The sequence below is a fragment of the Chelmon rostratus genome, chromosome 2 (genome assembly GCF_017976325.1).
Source record: "Chelmon rostratus isolate fCheRos1 chromosome 2, fCheRos1.pri, whole genome shotgun sequence".
Classification (NCBI taxonomy): Eukaryota; Metazoa; Chordata; class Actinopteri; order Chaetodontiformes; family Chaetodontidae; genus Chelmon; species Chelmon rostratus.
In genome coordinates this window covers 29,396,672-29,416,044 of record NC_055659.1, presented here as the reverse complement: position 1 = coordinate 29,416,044, position 19,373 = coordinate 29,396,672, and the positions used below count along the sequence as shown (strand labels likewise).

The 19,373-nt window shown below is 43.0% G+C and overlaps 1 protein-coding gene across 1 annotated transcript in view; it reads left to right on the top strand.

Annotated features, from left to right (window-relative positions):
* The first annotated feature begins 1,317 nt into the window (after positions 1-1,317).
* Positions 1,318-19,373, top strand: part of plxnb1b (plexin b1b) — a 91,775-nt gene continuing 73,719 nt past the window's right edge. Inside the window, exon 1 of the mRNA XM_041947850.1 lies at positions 1,318-1,627. The gene's annotated coding sequence lies outside the window, so the exon portion shown is untranslated. The remainder of the gene's footprint in view (positions 1,628-19,373) is intronic.

Genomic DNA, 19,373 nt, shown 5'->3' with positions numbered 1-19,373 from the left:
CTGAGCACAGGGAATATTCACAGCTTCAGTTCCAGTCAAAGTAACTCAAGGCTGAATGAATGGTTGTTTCATCCTAGCCGAAGACTTTTGTTTGAACCAAGCAAGGACTTCAATGTATTCATTCATCTCTTTCTTTTCCTTGTATTATCTGACTTAACAGTATATAGAGATCAGAAGCTGAAAAGCAATTATTTTTGTGGGGACATGCATGCCAGGGCTCCTTGTGAGAGATGTCTATGTCAGACAAACTTAAAGTCATTCATCTTTATCATAGCTTTCATCCTTTAAAGCAGTCATCAACTTTATGTCTTTGAATAAATGTTACTGTTGTCGGATGGTTTAGAAGAAAGCTGTAAGCCTGTTAACTGAAATGGAGTTGTGTGAAGTGACCAAACCATGACAGCTGTATGGGATGCATGTCTCCAGGTGGCCAGAAGGGGTCTGCCGTGCACCAGTCATTTCTCTGGCAGCACATGCTGCCTTCAAGTCTCGGGGAAATATCGGACTAATGGTACATCGCAGCACACATTGGCAACACCACAGTAGAAGCCGAAATATGATTTAGGTAAACGTTATGTTTACCAACCTGAACAGTCAGTGCCCCTGTATACCCATCCTTTATAAAGTCTACCTAAGCGACATGAGGGCTGAGAGAGCTAAAACACAGCTCAACTCTCTTAATACAGTTCAGATTTTGATCTGCTAATATTGCCTACTCTCTTTTTGCAGGAACAGAATAGTAATTATAGTTCATAATCAACAACAGGGGTGCGTTCAATGTGAGAAAGTTCTGCAAAGTTCCACAATGGTCCTTGAAATATGCTTGTTCTGGTTTAGTGGGTACATCTTGATTGAGAACCAATACATCCATTGTAAAAACCCAACAGAACGGTGGTTTATATATGAATACTGTAGTTTTTAAACAATCATCATTAGGTTCATAATAGGTTTATATTTAAAGATGGCTGTCACTTTTCTATTTCACGTTTATTTGCTCAGTCAATAACTGCACATTGCACCAGGGTGTTGAATGCACCACTGTTTCAATGATCTGCTCTGGAAAGTAGATCTAGATCTCTTCATTTAAATCTAATTACAACCAAAACTGAGTACCACAAATTAGACTAATTTTTCTCAAAGCATATGAATTCTGTGCGCGTGCTGTACGGTGTAGCCTGGCTGTGGAAAAAACGAGGAGCATTTGAAGGCAGCATGATATCCCCTTTGCCAAACCCCTTTCTGCTCCCGCGGAGAGCTGGGGGCTGAGCAGCATCAAGTCAGTCCCACTGCTGCTCACCGGCCGGATCCATGTGGGGGGAGTGAAGCCCAGCAGAGCACAGAAACAACACCGAGCAGTACTTTTACTGCGTGGAGTCACTGTACTGACTGATTCTGTGTAACTGAGGCGTTTGGTGTGTAAACTGGTGAAAGTTGGATGCCTGAGAGGGAATTAGCAAGTCTGGACTGAACGACAGTGGAATTTGTGTTCTGGTAACCTGGAGAAGCAGCGTTATCGGTGTGTGCGTGGACGAGCACCGGTCGACAGGCTGGATCCGCTGAATGAAGCTAGAGGAAAGTTGTTCTGAGGCGTTTGGAGCAGTGACTGAAGAGTTGCGTTCAGGGCCAGGTGAGTGTTACTCTGGGCTGTGTAGTCCGCCTCTGCTCCACACTGTCTGCTCTCCTTCTCATTAATCTCAGTTAAAATCACAACTGCGTGTGTTTTTCCACGCGTTTCCCTCTAAATGACCGCGTTTCTGTGCTGTGAACGGCACTTTCCACGAAGTCGGAATAACTTTTCACATTGGACATCTTTGCACGCACAGTTTAACCCTCGCCCACTTTGTCATTCGTGCTTTTGGTTAATAATTAATTTTAGCCACGTTAGCTGACGCCAAGTTAGCCACGAAAGCGCAAAAACCGGCGAACAGAGAGTTTCACTTGTGCTAGCTGTCTTGTCCGATAATGGGCGCCGGCGCCGCGAGCCGCTGAGCTATCACAAATGTTCGTTATGTTGTAGAAGCGTGAACGCAATTTAATGGCGATTAAAACGCGAAGCAGTGCCGAACTGTCCTGCACCGGCACGGGCTCAGAAAGCCGCCCCGAGGCGCCACACAGCAGCTGAGGGAGCAGCCACCGTCGGCTCGCCGCGGGGCCACCGCTCCGTGCCGCGCGGCCACCGCTCCACCGCTCCGTGCCGCCGGGAGGTGTTTTCACTGCAACTTTTTTACATTTGCTCTGGGCCAAAAACTGTCGGATTTTTACATCAAAGTAGCCACAGCTTTGACACCCACCAGCATTTACTATGCAGGCGAACGAGGCTTGTGTTATTAACCTGTCAGTCAGGTCTAAAAATGTGTTTTTTAACCAAAGGATGTGGTTGTTTGTGTGTGGTGTGTGTGTGTGCGCCGACTCAGACGAGCCAATAACGCCAAAGAGCGACCTGCGCTTTGTTCCGTAGAGTACGTGTCTGTCCAAGTCCATCCCATAACAGGATGAGGTCATTGATATTCTGTTCAGGGATCAAACATGTGCATTTTACAGCACAACGTGACTCAGAAAATCAGTTGATGGCGAAGACGATGCGTCAAATAAGCGCATCACTTTTTTCATTGAGCAATGTTCAAAATCAAGATGATTATTCTTCCATTAATTCATTACTTAATGATGTCCCTGACACAAATGCCACCGTCATTCATGTATTTGCATAAAATGCACAAAGGCGGTGTGTGTTACAACAAGCAGTCAGAAGTCACCAGGAGAGATCAGTGCTGTGGATCATACTGGTTAACGTCAAAGCTCAGATGCAGGTCTTCATGTTAATTCTTCTTTAAATGTCGGCTTGGTTACAAGTGTTTGGCTGACAGTCCATCAGAGGGGGGCTGCCAGTGAGAGTGTGTGACCCCTGTGTTTTTGTCCCATGGGCCATGGTCTCCTTTCACAGTTTAGTGGCTTCTTAAACCATGGCCATCTGCTCCTACTGCCTCATAACAGAATTGATGGCTTAGCATAAGCCCGGAAAAGAGATGGAATATCCCCTCCCGATGATGATGATAATGATGATGATGATGATTGCTCATTTATTTGGGATTGCTGGGAGCACTGGGGAAGCTAGGATGTGCCCAGACGTTGTGCCTGCTAGCTGTCCTGCAGGATTGTCTGCTCTTTTAATTGAAAACTAATTTTCAGATTTTTTTTCTCATTTGCTTTTTGTTTCCTGTGATAAAACACATAATTTAATGTATTTTTTATTTTATTTATCTTAAATCCCTACAAGTATATTTTTATATTTAGTTATTCCTGAGTGCAGCACAAAGCCAGTGTAGCTGCATTAAAGCAGGAAGTAATTTGGAGCATTATAAATTTTGTGTTGGACTGAATCAAATTAACTTACCCCTTGTTTTCAAGTTGTAAAATAAAGTTAGGCTGTAGCTACTGGAAACTGGTCAAGTGTGACAAGTTAAAGTAATGCTTTGTATTGCTCCCCCCAGTCAAAGTTTTGGTTCATGTCAGGATATGAGCGTATGTAATTAGAAAGGATGTGTTAGTGGGGTCTCTGAGACCTGAGGGGAGCACATGTTTTCATTGTCCCTGAAGTGAATGGCTGTTTCTTAGCAGAACTAGTAGCCAGCACGTTCTTGTACTTGTACCTGGATAAAGTCAGACACCAGGACCCAGAGCTGTCTGAACTAGTGAAACGACCTTTGGCCCTGTGTATAAATGCCATCATTATGGTGTGCACATTTGACCTTTTCAAGGCTTGACCTGCAGTGACCTCAGATGGAAAAAAAAATACATTTTGAAAGCATGCCAGATAAATGAAGATTTATATTAGTTGCTTCCATTGTTTTAGCTTGTAAAACCTGCAGGAGAGAACTTACTGGCATTTCAAGGAAAATGCTAAGTGATAATGATAAGTGAAGGCTTCTTCACTTTTCATTATCACTTAGCATTTTCCTTGAAATGCTACAGGCTTCAGGGCCAGTTGACTGGATTCTTCTGCTATGTTGTACCAATGGTCAAACTTGAGTCGAAGACATATAAAGATGCCAACGCAGTTTTTGATTTCTCAATATTGAACTAAATGGATTTCTTGTATGGAATTATTTTCACTTAACTAATAAGTGAGCAGCTTTATAGATGCTAGCATTTACAGACAGGATTTGTAACAGCAGAGGTGGCAAAGCACCTCTCCAATAAACAAGATTCACCTCACAAATTGTGTCACAGTCAAGGTGCCAAAGGTCAAAAGGTGAAGGGGGGTTGGGTGTTGACTGCTCTTGTTTTCTGTGTCTGGCAGCTGGAGGGGCTACAGGGAGCATGTGGTGTCAGAACCCTTCATTACCCTGTTTCCAACCAAACAAATGCCTTTAACACAGACTTAACTCAGCCAGTGTCGGCAGCCAAAGTGAGGGTGTGGGGGCAAATGTTGTGTGGAGAATAAGGGAACACTGCTGTGATTTGTCATGCTGAGCATCCGTCCTGACAGTTCTGCTTTAATTCCGGTAATGAACAGGTGGGGAGACGTCAAGGATGGACTGAGGGTTTGATAAACTGCGAGTGGCTGCTGACGGCACAGGCTCATCAGCCTGGACGTTGATGAAGTATCTGCATTGCACAGTCAGGACGGTGCTGTCACTGCAGGGTGCCAAGTCAGATGTGGTACAGAGAATAGTAAGGGTCGGGTTACGCTCTAATTGAATTAGTTTGTAAGACATGTTGTCCGAGCCTGTCAGAAATCACATTGTTCGTGGTTGTTCTGAACAGCCACACTGGAAGGTACGGTGTGAAGCCCTCCATCCTGTGGAGAGCAGAGACACTGGATGTATTGTTTAAATACTGGGATAACTTAGTTTCTGCTGGAAGACATCGATAGTGTTGCACTTGGTTGTGAAAAGTGACAAATAGCTGTAAATGAAAAAAGAGAGCTTAAGGGAGAACGTCCAACCCCTTTCTCACCTCTGCACAGCTAACCAATCACAGAGTGAAATGAGTGTGAATGTCAGAATGAGGGGTTTGGAAAATTACTAAAAAAGTGGGACCCAGCCCCCCCAATTCTGATGTCGGAAAGGTGTGTGTGTGTGTGGCATGGTGGGGTTTCTAAAGCTATCCGACCAGCACCCGACAAGCAGTGCTGATGAGGCATACTGGCATCTTAAACCTTCTCCACTGTGATGAACTTACTCCTGACTGTATTATGAAGAGAAAATCCACCCCCCCCCCCCCCCCCCCCCCCCATGATTCTTGTTGAATCATCAAGCAGTGTCTCGTTCTCTCTTCGGACACATCTTTCTGATTTCAGAATTGGGGGGCCTTCATTTGATAATTTTTGCGATATTGTCAGGGAATCTGACAAGCATGCCTGCTTTCCACAGCAACCAACCAAGAGTGTCGAGGTGTTAAAGTATGTCTGTCAAACTCTTTGTTTTTCATTCTTCACTTCACGTGAGCTGTTTTACCCTGCCCTCACCAGCACACATTTATTACCGCTGCAAATACAAGGTCACGCCTTTACACCCTAGAATCACAGCATCTCAATTCATTCCATTTTCTTAATGGATTCGTACGGACCAGAGACCGACAGGGGAAGTCAGCTAACAGGAAATCTATGGCGTGAACGGTCTCTGCAACCAGCTTTTGTCTTCCCGTAGGAGAGCGCAACCATCTCAGAGGGGATCAAAGTACAAGTTGTTTGGAAGGGCAGCCGAGACTCAACATGCGAACGCTTGGCTCGCCCGGCGGGGGTCAAGGGCTCCTCCACTCCCATGGCCAGATTAAATACTCAATTTAATTATGTCACTGAGCATTAAGTCAGTAACCTTATCAGAGTGGTCTGGCTGTTTAATGGGGCTTTGTGAGCCAACAGATGCACCGAGATTAGGGACAATATGCTGGTAGTGCAAACCCTGAGCAAAGGGATAAATGACGGGCACGGAATCTGATATGAGGTGCCCCTCCTACTAGATACCACCACCACACTGTAGCACCTCAAGATAGCAGATATTAAATATAGCCTCACCGAGGGCAGTATGGTATGCACGTCTCACAGTGTCAGTGCAGTGAGGAACATGATTTAATGCATCATTAAATCTTTGTTGTGTGCTGTACATTTGTTCTGTGCTGTAGTGGAGTTCCATGACATATTCATGCAGTAATTATGTATGTTTGTACATGGAAACATTGAGATGAAAGCAAAAAGCCACCTCAGAGGGGGTTGGGGGGTGTGATTTTGTTATTTTGCATATCGGTGTCGAGTTTCAGGCTGATTAAAGAAATCCCCTGAAGTCACAGCAGCATGAATATGTGATGGTTTCCTGTTTTTTTTGCTACTGGGTAGGCCCGTGTGAGGCGCGCTGCTATGCTGGGCCTGGAGACACAGACCTGACTGGCTGCCCTCTACAGTTACTGATAGTTGCATTTGGACTCATTCATATCTCTGCATATTGCCTACGGTGAACATTTCAACTCTAAGCCCGGAGCTGGACGGGATGAAGGCCCGTCTCTCTGAGGGTGTCCGTTACGTGAATCAGCAAAGCCCTCGTTTTTCTTTTTCTTTTTTGGTGGCGTAGGATTTTCTTTGATAACAAGAGTAGTGATAATGCTCCTCAGGATTCTCTGAGGATTTAATTAGACAGGGTAGCCTGTTCATTATGCAGATATGTAAATGGAGACCCAGATACATGCAGTGCTGTGGATTGTAAAATAGATTCAAGTGTTGAAATCCCTTTGAAGCAGCAAGTGAAGTGCTCTGTAAGAGTGTGAATTATTAACTCATCAGTTTGTGTGTGTGTGTGTGTGTGTGTCTCCATCATGAATGAAGCTGGTGTGTTTGCCTAAGGTCACTGTTGATGCAGGAGTACACGTGATGTGATGGTTTAACCGAGCATAGTCTGCCTCCTGAGCGTGAGGGGCACCGACTGAGAACTATAAAATAACCCTTTCACTCTGTAATATCACTGACACACGAGATTAGTATGTTAAACATTTAACTGAACATGAGTTGGAATGAATAACTCTGTTTAGAGTTACGTACTGAAACTCAAGCTGCTAAAAGGACATAATTTAAGTGTGTTGCTGTTTGTGTTAAGACAGCATGAAGCACTGATATTACTGACGAGTTTGAGAAATGAAAATGTCTTGTAGCTAAGTGGTGTGGCTCCTCTCACGTCACCACGCTCTTCTACCAGGAGGCGTGATCTGATCTCTTCTCATATCCTGCACACATGCTCACTCCGATCCCTCCACAACATCCATACATCACTTTCTCTTGCAAAACGCGAGCAGTTTCATCCCATCCTTCCTGTCCACTATTCAGCGCTCCTGACTCAACACTTGACACTTTCTGCAGGTCTCATTTTCTCAGTGTCCCCTCGCGCCTGCATTCATGCATACCTGTTCTCCCGTATCATTTCTCATCTGTCTGTGGAGCTGAAGCAGCCGTCTGTAGAAGGGCCTCAGAGAAAGAGGCCTGGATAGTGAGATAGGGTGACATGGATGAGAAGGGCTTTGTCACTGCACATGCAATGAGAAGGCAAGACCTCCACCGGGGGTGGGTGAGGGTGGGGGGAGTACTGAAATACAAAGGCATACACACCATTGTTCTTCTGTACTTATGAGGTCCTCCACTTTAGGTCATGAATTCCTCTAGTCTTAAGCAAGCATTAATCCTCTCTACTGCCTTAAAGCATCGCCTAATCTAGTTCTGATCCTGATGGACCCTAATTTTAGACCCAGGTCAGTGCAGACAGAAGATCAGATAAAGGGCTTGTGTTATAATTTTTAGCGGTTTAGGGCTTGCTGTTGTTCAGCCAGAATGATTGGATGAGCAGAGAAAGATGCCTTTCTCTTTTAACAAAAAGGGCCAAACGTCTTCCGTGGTTAATGTTGTCTTGACAACAGTCATACAAGAATCAAAAATGGGCAAAAATCTGATGTGAATGCAACAGGTTGTAACCGGTTCCTAAGGCGTTGTTGAGTGTTGGTAACACAGATCACTTAGCAAAAAGGTCATTTTCAACATTTCAGCACAAAATTTCTCTATTGCACTGGTCACGGACTCAAGATATCTAACAGCATTAGAGTATTTGAGGTTTGTTTCTAACCCCCTGATTTTCAGTCCTATCCTCCACAGCCCTGCATTATTTCTAATTTAGGAGTGGACTGGGTTTGAGTGGAGTGGAGGAGTAAAGTAAAAAGCTGTAAGTAATGCTGAGGGCACCGCTATTGGAGCTCTGTTAACAACTGACAGTTGATATACCTCCTTCAAGACAATTCCACAAACTTAGAGGAGTTTGCTTGATGCTAAATACTTTTTTTTTTAGATTTTTCTTTGATATGCAAATAGAGATGGGATGAGCCCCTTTAATGACAAATGCACGTTATCATGAACTGTAGCTAATTAAGTAGGCGAGCGAGTGTACTATGGGATGGACAGCAATGGTAGGAGAGGAGCTGATGCTGATTTGCTTTTATATTTACACTGGTAGAGTTAATGACCCAAAGTGGTGTTTTGAACTTGAAACTTAAGTTTCCTCCTCTGTGCATCTTGTGATCCTTTACTTTTCTACTATCGTGTTTCATCTGTGTTTTGCATCCACATTTGTGCTGAATGCTCCAAAATGTGTTTTCCACTGACTCCAGCTCCTCTGCATGGCCTCCTCTGATGACAGCCTGGACTGTTTTGTTTGACCAACCATTTTTTTTGGTCAAACAAAACTATCTCTAAAAGTATTCTCCTGGCTGATGGACGCCGTAGTAAAAATGGTGCTTACGGATGTTTGTGTTGTCGTTTCCATTGATGTGATGTGAGAACACAGCTGCTCGACTAGTCACGAGCAACAGTTCTGCCAGCAAACCCTGAAAGGAGCTGGAAGTTGCATTTACTGTCACCTCCAGTGCAGTGTCCAAACATAGTTCCTCAGACTCGTCCTGAAAGCGGGCGGAGAACAGTGGAAACAGGCAGAACCAGCGATGATGGCTACATGTTATGTGTTGTGAAGTGGAAAAGGACTGTTTGGCAGCATGGCACACCACCACACTGGAAAATGGCTACACGAGGAAAGCTGCCAACATAGCCCCACCCCACAAAAACATCCTCTCTCCAAAGTCTAAAACTCCAACGAGTTCTCACAGCTGTAGAAGTACACGAACACAACACGCATATGCACACTCGCACACATTTTTCATTCACTTTGGGCTACACATGCCTTAGTTTTTGTAAAACTGATCCAGAATATGTAAACAGCTTGGCAGTAGACGAAATAAACAGGTTTTATGGTTGATGGTTTTTCTGTTACTGTGTGCACCTGCACAGTCCTGTGCACGCTCTACACAGATGATGGAAAAGCCTAATTTGCTTGTAGTCTGCATGTTATTTTGTTTTTTTCCCCTGCATATGTTGGGGGAAAAATTTTGCTTGCACACACTTTTTGGTGTGCTTGCTCTTTGCAGCTTTGGAAGGGGTGGTCTGCAGGTCTCTTACCCCCTTCTCCTCCCTGCAGGGGGGAAAACAGGGAAAGTGGCCCTGCCTCCTTTGTTTCTTTTGTTGAAGAGGAGGCTGAAAAGACCAGCCAACCAGAGAGGGGAATTGTGAGGGAAAAGTGGGGGTGAGAGAGGTGAAGGCGTACCTCGAGGAGAGAGGGGGAAGGGGGGAGAGGGAGAGGAGGATGTGAGTGTGTCTCCTCCCTGTCTGTCAGTTGGAAAACAGCTGGTGTTTACTGCAGACTGCTTTTCCCTCTCCTCAGAGGAAGGGCAGGTGAGTGGGTGTGGCTGAGGAGGAGTGTCCACCATCTGGAAGGTAACCTCAAGCATCCAGGCTTCGCCATCCAAACAGCTCCATGAAAATAAAGTTTGAGAAGTTACCTTCAAAGTCAGTCAAGCATTTGTTGGGATCGTGTTAATTTTGAAACTTTTGAGATTTCTGACTCGATTCAAGGTCTGGTAATCTGTGTGAAATTGCTTTTAGTCTTACTGAATTGTTCTTTGCATTGCATGGCTGCAGTCAAACAGGTGGCCCTTCATCCTGGCTCATGATTTGAAATGAAGGGACTTAGAAGCTTGCTTGAAATTGAATATCATTTACATGACGTCAGGCAGCTAGCAATGGTTTCTGACTCCGCAGGCAACAATACAAGAGGCATCTGCTGTGGTGACACTAGCCGGGTTTTTTTTACTCACTTTGTATATGTGTGTGTGTGCGTGTGAGTGTGTGTATGCGCGTATATGTGTGTGTGGCTTTTCGTGGCACGCAGGCCAGCGTGAAAAGCAGCATTTTGAAATACCGACAGCCGACTGTTGCCAAGTGGCAACCATGAAAGCTCTTGGAGAACAGTGAGCGCTCAGTTTCCCCAGAAACGCCCTTTTTCTCAAGACAGCTCCCTCTAAATCGACTCACCCCCCCACCCCTTAACTCCCTTTAAACGCCTTCGGGGGAGGGACCCTCTGTCCTGGGAAAAGGGGGGTTTCTATGGAAAGCCAAAGACGAATGTTGGACAGGCGTGTTAAAAGTTCACGACCTTGGCCGGCTGCTGGTGGACTCCACTAGTACAGAACAATGATCCTGGGATGTCTGAAGTTACCTAGCTGTAGGTACGCCAGCTGAATACCTGCTCCTGGTTGAAAAGAAGCTCTGCCCTTTGAAATGATTAAAATGGTCATACATTTTAGAGGGCCATGTAAAAAGCAAGTGTCCTAAAATCAGAATTACCCCAATTTGGAATTACAGCAGTGATTTAAATGGTCAGTTAATATATTTAATAGTGTGTGTGTATATATATATATATATATATATATATATATATATATCATGAGAGTAGAGAGAAATTTGAACAGTTCTGTTGTCAAGGTTAGGAATATGCTTGAATTTGAATACACTCTATCAAAAATTAATGCTTGGATGTCAACAAAACCTTGTTTTTCTTCTACATATTCACTAATGTAAACCAAAACTCTTTTAATATTTGAAATGTGATTGTTTCCTGGTGTTAAAGACCTTGAGTTTAGATTTGTTAAGATAAAAGTATTCACTTTACATGGAGAAATGGAGAAAAGCAGCAAGTCTTCTCGTCCAAAAAGGCACAGCTGGTAAACGGGCATTTTTAATGAGAGGTTTGCAGAATCACGACAGTTGTCTTCGTATCTTTTAGTTATCACTGCTGTTGTTATCAGCAGCTACTGTATGTTATCCCATTAAAGTGTCACTTACTTGTCATACAGACAGTAGACATGTTGCCTCAGTGGAGCGGTATTTTTACAACCTGCCCATCATACGTCTTCTTACCATGACACTTCCTGTTGGTTTACACTGCCACTGGGGTCAGGGGTCACAGGGCTCTGTTATCCTTGCTTTGACACAGTCCTCCCCCAGCAGGACTTTTTTCCCCTCCCTGAAGCTCAGCAGCACAGAGGTACTCAGACTCATGTTGAAATGTTTGTGTGAATATGTGACTGCATCTGTGTGTCTGGGCATCTGTGTGTGAATGTGAACGCCCTGCGGGCCCACAGTGTTTCCTGGCAACCTTTGCCACTTGCTGGTAAGCTGAGCTGCGGCGCACAGTGTCGCAGTGTACAGGCTGCTCTGTTGCCCTCACCGGGTTGGATTTACAAGGCTTTGATTTCGGCATTCCTTAAGCCGATCTAAAATTTTGGTTGCATTTCCCATTTGCCGTTCGGTAATCCTGGTGAATAACACACTGTGCGACTGGCTCACAGTCCAGAATATGTGCTGTATGTCTGTATGTATTGCTGGGCTCGTGTCAGTGTAATGTAATAGCTCATCTTACAACATACTAGACTTATGTGTGTATACCAACGAACCTTGAGACAGCTTTCATGAATAACACTCTCTTCGTGTTATTAATGGAGAGCTTAAGGTTTTTTTCTTGCTTACTAGGAATAATCTTTTCCACCCGCTCCACCTCAGTAGACTTAATCTGGCTGCAAATGAACCAGGCCTCTGTTTCCAGGGTTATGGAGCACTCTGAGGGGGGTTTGTGAGTGTGTGTGTGTGTGTGTTGGTGTGCTGTTTGCCCCACCTCCCAGGTTCATATAACTCAAACAGCAGTTCAGTACTGACGTTTGTAGGTGTGAGTCAGAGCAAATACACTAGAAAATGTGGCAGTTTCATGTCCACTTTGTCCACATCAGACTGTTGAAAACTCTCTGCTGCTTCACTTTGTAAAACCATGTCATGGCAATTAGTCTGTGAATCAAAGCGTTAGAATGGATTACAACACACTGATACAAGTGTAGTTTAATCACTCAAAGAAGCATGGTCTGTGTTCTCACAGTCTGCTGCTGTTTGTTCCAGCGGTGTTCCAGTCTCCCCACAGAGATGCTTCAGGTAATGTCATTTTAGCATTGAGATTTATGTTAGTAATACTTTGGCTGGTAAACATTAACCAGCCTCAATATTTCTCAGCCGGCCATAAAACTGCATAAAATACGATGTCTTTAAAAGAGTTTAATTACTAATTAAATAAACAATACAGTGAGCGGTGACTGCAACCAAGCAGGTCCTGTTTATCAAGTACCTGCAGCAAACGCTGCAGCTCATTTTATTGGCATTGCTGTAATAAAGAAACCAATCTCTCTTCATCCCCTCATCTGGGAAGTACCACTTCTTGGTAAATTTTCTCTGAACCATACCTCCACTGCACTCTTGGTGACTGTGCAATGTGCCAGCACATGTTTGCACAGTCTCTTTGCTGTTAGCACTGAATTCCTCTGTGCATAAAGTCAGCATATAGCAACAGTGGACAGCGAGCGTCAATCAAAGAATCACGATACGTTTATAGACAGTCGTGCGTTTCAGTTGTGGTGTAATAAGCTGTTGTTTCAGTGTGGATGGTGACCTTGTACAAAACAATCTGACAGCAGTAGTGTAGACACATCCTGTTTGACATGCAAATGACACGTTCAGATTCATTAACCTTAGTGTGAACTTGGCATCAATCCAACCGTGGCTACCAGTCACCAAGCAGCTTTTTACATTGAACTGTAGAATGGACATATCAAATAAAACAAACTTGACTGACTTGGTACATTTTGTGTCAGTAAACTTTCCATGTAAATTCTCTAAATACTGATGTAAATATACATGTCAGGTACGTAATGATGCAGAATTGAAACACCAGTCCAATGTGAACCCACAAAAGTTGCACAGCCTTCCACAAAGTTTTTCTTTGAAAAGCACAGAATAACAAAGACTTACTCAACATAATCCAGGCCTTGAAAGTTATGGTTTGACTGGAAGTCACTTTGTCAGCTACAGTCCAGCTAATGGAAATGCTTTTAACCTCAAATGTATGTCTTTGTCCTGTATTTGTATCTATTTTTTTCTCCTCCTGTGCTGTCTTGTTGGTCAGTAGATCTGTCAGTAGCCGTCTGCCATTAACATTCCTTCCACTGAACCGTCAACACAACCCAGGTCCTGGGACCCCCAGGGATCCCGCTGGTAGAGATGCACAGAGGACTGTTGTGGCCACATTTATTATACATATATTGACATGGTGTAAAGAAGTAGCGCTGCATGAAGTACTTTTGTGAACATGGACAAGGAGCTGAATTTTCCCTTTTAATAGTTCTAATGTTTTTAACATGAGTTAAAATTTTAATAACTTTAATAATAATAATAACTATTCTAATGCAATTTGATATATTTGTCTGCATTTCCTTTGGTTATTGCAGACATTTGGAAACAGTAAAGTGTTAAGTGACACATAAATCAGCAGAGGTAATAAAACTGTGTCTACAGGCGAACTCTACCATTGGAAACCAAGCACATGGCACTGCTGCAATAAAATTAAAAATATCATTATTATTGCCTGCAAATAAACATAAAAAACAGTTTTACATCGCTAAAATCTGCCCAACTTGGATTCCCATCATTTAGTTTGTCTTCATGTAGACAATGAGCAGGGCAGTAAAGTGCTGGTGGTTTACCTCATGCATTACTCAGCAGGAGTGATGATCAGTGAAGGCAGCTGTAAAAGTTTTATTGCACAAACCACCCCTCCTGTTTTCACATTATTGCCGTGTTTTACAGAAACACATTAGACATTGTTTCCACTGGAGCAGCTCACACTGATTGTTAACCATCATGTGCATTAACATTCACTTTTTTGAGAATGAGCTAATGTTACGGTCATCTGCACATTGTCTGCTATTGTTATCTTGGTTTCATCCGGGTCTGGTGTGTTTCACCTCAACATGGATAGAAAGAGAGGTCTGTGTTACTCTGTGTAGTATTCTTCATTTTATATGATATATTAGAATAAGGTATGGGATGATGATTTAACATTAAAGTCTGAATGATCCAGCATACATGACGTATAGTTAGACACTTTGCAGTTTTGAGTTAATCTAATATTTTGAGTTGTTAGATTCTAGCTCTGCTCAGGTTGAAGGTAGGCTGAGCCATGCTGGAATGACATTTCCAGTCAAGCAGACAGTTTGAATACCCCCACAAAGTCTTGAGGAGAGTAATTATTAGCTTCAGTAAGAAATTCTGAACCCTTCGTTTCAGTAGAAATGTAACTTCATTTCAGGGTTTTTACACCACAACCTTTTTTAAAACTAAGACGTAATGGAAAAGGGTGCCATGAGAGATAGAGCATTTATGGAGTTGAACAAAGCACAGCAGGTATGTACATATGTAAGCTGTTAAACTTCCCCTTCTCTGAAGCTATAACTTATTTTTTATAGCTTTAAGCACCTGTCAACTCAAACCTTCCTGGCTGATTTATTCAAAAATCCTGAACCTTTGTTTATTGGGTATTAAGCAGATGTGATGTTGGTCATGAGCATGTGCCTACACAAGATTTTCCAAAACCAGTTTGTACTCAAACCGCTCTGGGGCTTTTCTCTGAAAGTAATTTAGTGTTATCATATTTAGACTTTTTTTTAGATATCCATATGTTTCCATGGTCACACACAGTATTATCACTCTGAAGTGTATGTGTTAAGCACAGATGTTTCAGTGGGATCTCAGCCAGAGTGGCAGGAACACAGTGTCAGGATCTCCATGTGCAACAAGTCACTCACATCAAAACACACACACACACACACACACACACACCTGCCATCCAGGCACATGAGGCTTTGGTTTCAGTGCAGCTCATTCCCCTGCATCAGACGGTGACCCAAAACATGTTATGCTGCACATCCAGAAAAAACCACTGTCAACCACACTGTCCTGCTGAGAGAACATGGCAGATCTCTCTGGACTGTCGTGCCACTGAAATGTTTTCAAATCGCTCCCCACAGATGTAGTCTCATATTCATATTACCACTTAATGTGTGATGAAGCGAGGCAAAGGGAAACCAGTGTGACTGGTTAAAGTGAAATCATGTAGAAAGCTCTTCATCTTCATCAAGCTAATTTCCTTGCTACCAATTTAGGTGTTGAATTAATCAGACAGTTCAGCCGTGTAGTCATAGCAGTCAGCATTACAAAGGTTAATCTGAAGATAAAATAATGTAATAGTTGAAATCTTCAGGAACTCTGTTGATTGACCTATACTTCACACTGGGATATTTAATAAAAATGTTCCTGCCAGGAACTCCCTCCCTCATTGATTACACATGTTCAGTCTGCTGCTTATTGATCTTGGACAGCAAACTGATTACTATAACGACCCCATGACCCGATATCCTGTGTAGTAGCAGGCGATCAAAGGCGTTGGCCTCATTTAGAGCTCATACTCATTAACGCTGCTGCAGGATTGTCCAAACTCTAATCTCATGAATATTTGCTTTTCTTTCTATCTTTTAATGGAATTTGATGCAGGAATCCTGAGCTTTTGTCTGATATGTTTTGATGCCTTGAGTTTAATCTCGCTGATGTTACTGGTTGCTGTTTTGGAGAAATCTCTTACTAGTAGTGTTTGGTTTGGCCGCGACCCACAGTAGCCTGACTCTTCTGCTTTGTGTTAATTTCAGAACGGAAGAATTAGGGGAAAGAGCTTTGTTCATTGATTAACGTCTCCCAAAATGCAATGGAAGTCTTTCAAAATAGATGATGAATAAACTGCTATGAGGTGATTTTCCGACATCCTTTTTGTTGTCATGTTTTGTCTTGTACAGGCTTTAAGGGTGAGGCAGTCGTTTGTGCCTAATTTATTTAACTTGCTGATATAGTGTCAAATTAAACAAATCTTTCAATTTTTTCTTCAAAGTGCTGCATTTAATTGTTAAAATTGGCAAATCTTCTTCCAGGGGTCATCCCCCAGGACCTCCCTCTGTCACCTTTCTTACCCTGAACTTGTCTGCATGGCAGTTCTACTGAGATGCTTCACATTACACAAGACCATTTTCATAGCTGGGGTGACAGCACCGTGTTGGCGACAGTGCTGCAGTGGCTGCCACTGCTGATTGAATGTAGTGGAAATCCTGCATGTACATGATGTGATTTTTCTTCCCATAATATGAAAGAAATGAAAATGAAACAACAGAGCCCTGTAGTGAATTAGGCGTCAGCCTGCCTCTGTGTTTCCAAATCAAACAGATTGAGATGTAAGTCATCTGTGGGCGGATTTACAGAACAGGAACAGTTTCGTAATTTCAGTAATATAAGCAATATGATCATATAATTTCAAATAGGAAAACCTCTTTCCTCTAAATGAGTCGTGTTTTATCTTTTAAAAGTCACTGACACTGCTCTCTTAAACTGATTTGTCCTGATTTTGTGTGGAAAGGCTCTGGCCGGTTGAACAACTGGACTAAATGCTGTGGGCTTCATGGTTTGGCACAGTGTCAGTGGGGGATATCCCCATTGATTGCCCCCGGGCCTCTGCTGCTGCTGCATATCCGACTCGTTACCAAGCGCCATTTGAACGCAAAAGAACAAGTTCACACTTGATTCCTCGCTCTGCTTGTGTGAATTTCAAGAGGAATTTTTGCAGCACAGCTTGTGGTGCTGCAGGTGAATACTGGGCCGGCTGCTGTTGATGATTTAAGCATGATATTCTCTTCAGCAAAATTGATTGTCGGTGGCTGGGGGCCACACAAACCTGCTCTAAATCAGATTGACTTGGAGCACTGTTGCAGTCTTTGACTTTGTGTGAGCTGGGCAGATGTGTGAAAGTGCCTGACAGGCGTGGCGGGGACACACCAGGCGACCGGGCCTGGGGAGAGGGGCAGAGTGAAACCATGAGGCAGAGAGGATGGAAACAGGGGTTACAGCCAGAAAGAGTGTGACTGCTTCCAATGATGCCCCCTTCATACAAGAGAAGCTTGTTCAACCCCCATCTAAGTTCTTGCTGTCGCAGGTTAATTTCTCCTCATCACAGACTCCAGTCTGCAACTGTAGTCCTGCATAAACATACAGTTACATAAAACTGAATCCCAGAAGTAGAAAATACAGTTTTACTGCAGCTTTTCACGAGCTTTCTGTCTATGGCCCACCAAAAACTTGTTTTCATTTGTCTTTCTTGAAAATCTTGCTGTATCTTCCTGTCTCCCTTGAAATGATTGTTAAATGTTTAAACCTCAATAACACTGAATGATTCCCATTTCTAATGATAAGGCCTGCTCACAGAAGCCAAATGTTATTCCCTGGCAGCAAGGATGTCACAAAGCCAGCTCAGGTTATGTGCGTTGACCCATTCAGTTCAGGCAGTGTGGGATTAACCCATGGCCCTGTGTCAGTGACTGAGTGTGAGTGTTACTTGGTTACAAAACCTCTGGATTTTAAAGTAACTTTCCAAATGAAGATAAATTCAGTCAATAAAATTCAGTTTTATTACCGCTTTAGCCACATTAGTGGCATGGTCCACCACTTTGTTCCACACTGAAATATTTAAACAATTCTTTCCATTAACTGCTGTGATGACACTCATTGTCCCCAGAGGAAGAAGCTGATGGACTGGATGGTGAAGCCCTGAATTTTCCTCTTGCGCCACCATGTGGTGGACATTTGTGGCTTGACGTAAACGGTGTCAACAACAACATTTGATGGATTGCTCTGATGTTGGTTCAGACATTCATGTTCCCCTTAAAATGAAATTAAATCACTTAACATTTGATCTAGCGCCATCATCAGGTCAAAATTTGGATTCTTTGCTAATGGTTTACGACCATATACCTGCAAAAGTAATGACGTTCCCATCAACTTGAGCTGGACTTTGTGTTTAATTGTAATTATCAAATGTTGGCGTGTTGACGCCCTAACGTAGATGGCAAATAAACACTCCACCGAACATTAAACATTCAGTGTGTTGACATTGTTATAGTGTAAGTTAGCACATAGCTCAAAGCACCGCTGTGCTGTACTGCCTCACAGAGCTTCTCACGTGGTTGAAGACACTCAGTCTTGGTGTGTTTCGCCCATCATCTCCACCAGTAATAGTAACACTGTACTCATGAAGTTATTTGTTGGGTTTTGGAAACACAGCAACATTGCCAAAAAGTAGACAGAAAGTATTGCAATCAGGCAAAGCAAACTTATTTAAGAGAGAAAACAAAGGCAAACCACAAACGTATTACCCACGTTGTCTTATAAACATCCATCATAGCTAACAGACCAACTGCTACTTTCACCTAAACTCACTGTGCTTGTGTGCAACGAGGAATTATTACTGACATTTTCAGTGTGCTCATTTTTTGTTTCGCCTCCAAGTAAAGAAGATTCAGATAATGTGAATAATCTGTTTTGCCTCGTTGGGCTTCATTCACAGTGTTCCCAGATCTGAGCGATTACTCTGAGAAAAGGTTTATTTTAACTGACATGGCAAAACCGACAAATATAAGACCGAAATGTAAATAAGCTACAGCTATCCATGAAGGGGTTGTTGATTTTTCATGGACAATTATACAAAGTGTTAAATCCCTGTGTGAATTAAAGGTGTATTGAAGAAAACAGCTTGCAACATCAAATTAATCTTAAATTTTTTATTATAATCAACACATTTGAAGCTTTGTTTTGTAAGGAATGTTTGTCATAAAGTATAAAAACTCACCACTGTGGTGAAAGCATGAGGCTGTGACGATGGATAGAAAAGCACTGGTAATTACAGCAGGCAGATGAGGCGTAGCTGGTGACCCCTGTGTGCGTTTCCCCCACTGACTTAAAAAAATCAATCATGGCTAATACGAGTCGGGGGAAGTGGCACACATGCCATGTGTTGTTGTCAGATTATGATGATGAGTTTATCCTTTTTTTGCATGCCATCAGAATACATGGCACTGCAAATGAATGAGCTGGCCTCAGAGGCAGCATGCTGCTAGTCATGTTCAGTGCGAGAACACAATTAGACTTAATGGCCGAGCTGTCGCTGGAAAGCGTTCACCCTCTATCTCATCTCATTAAGGCTTAGGGATGGGTGCTCGGTCTCTCATTAGTTCACTATAAAGTTAAAAGATTAATCCCTTTGCTTACA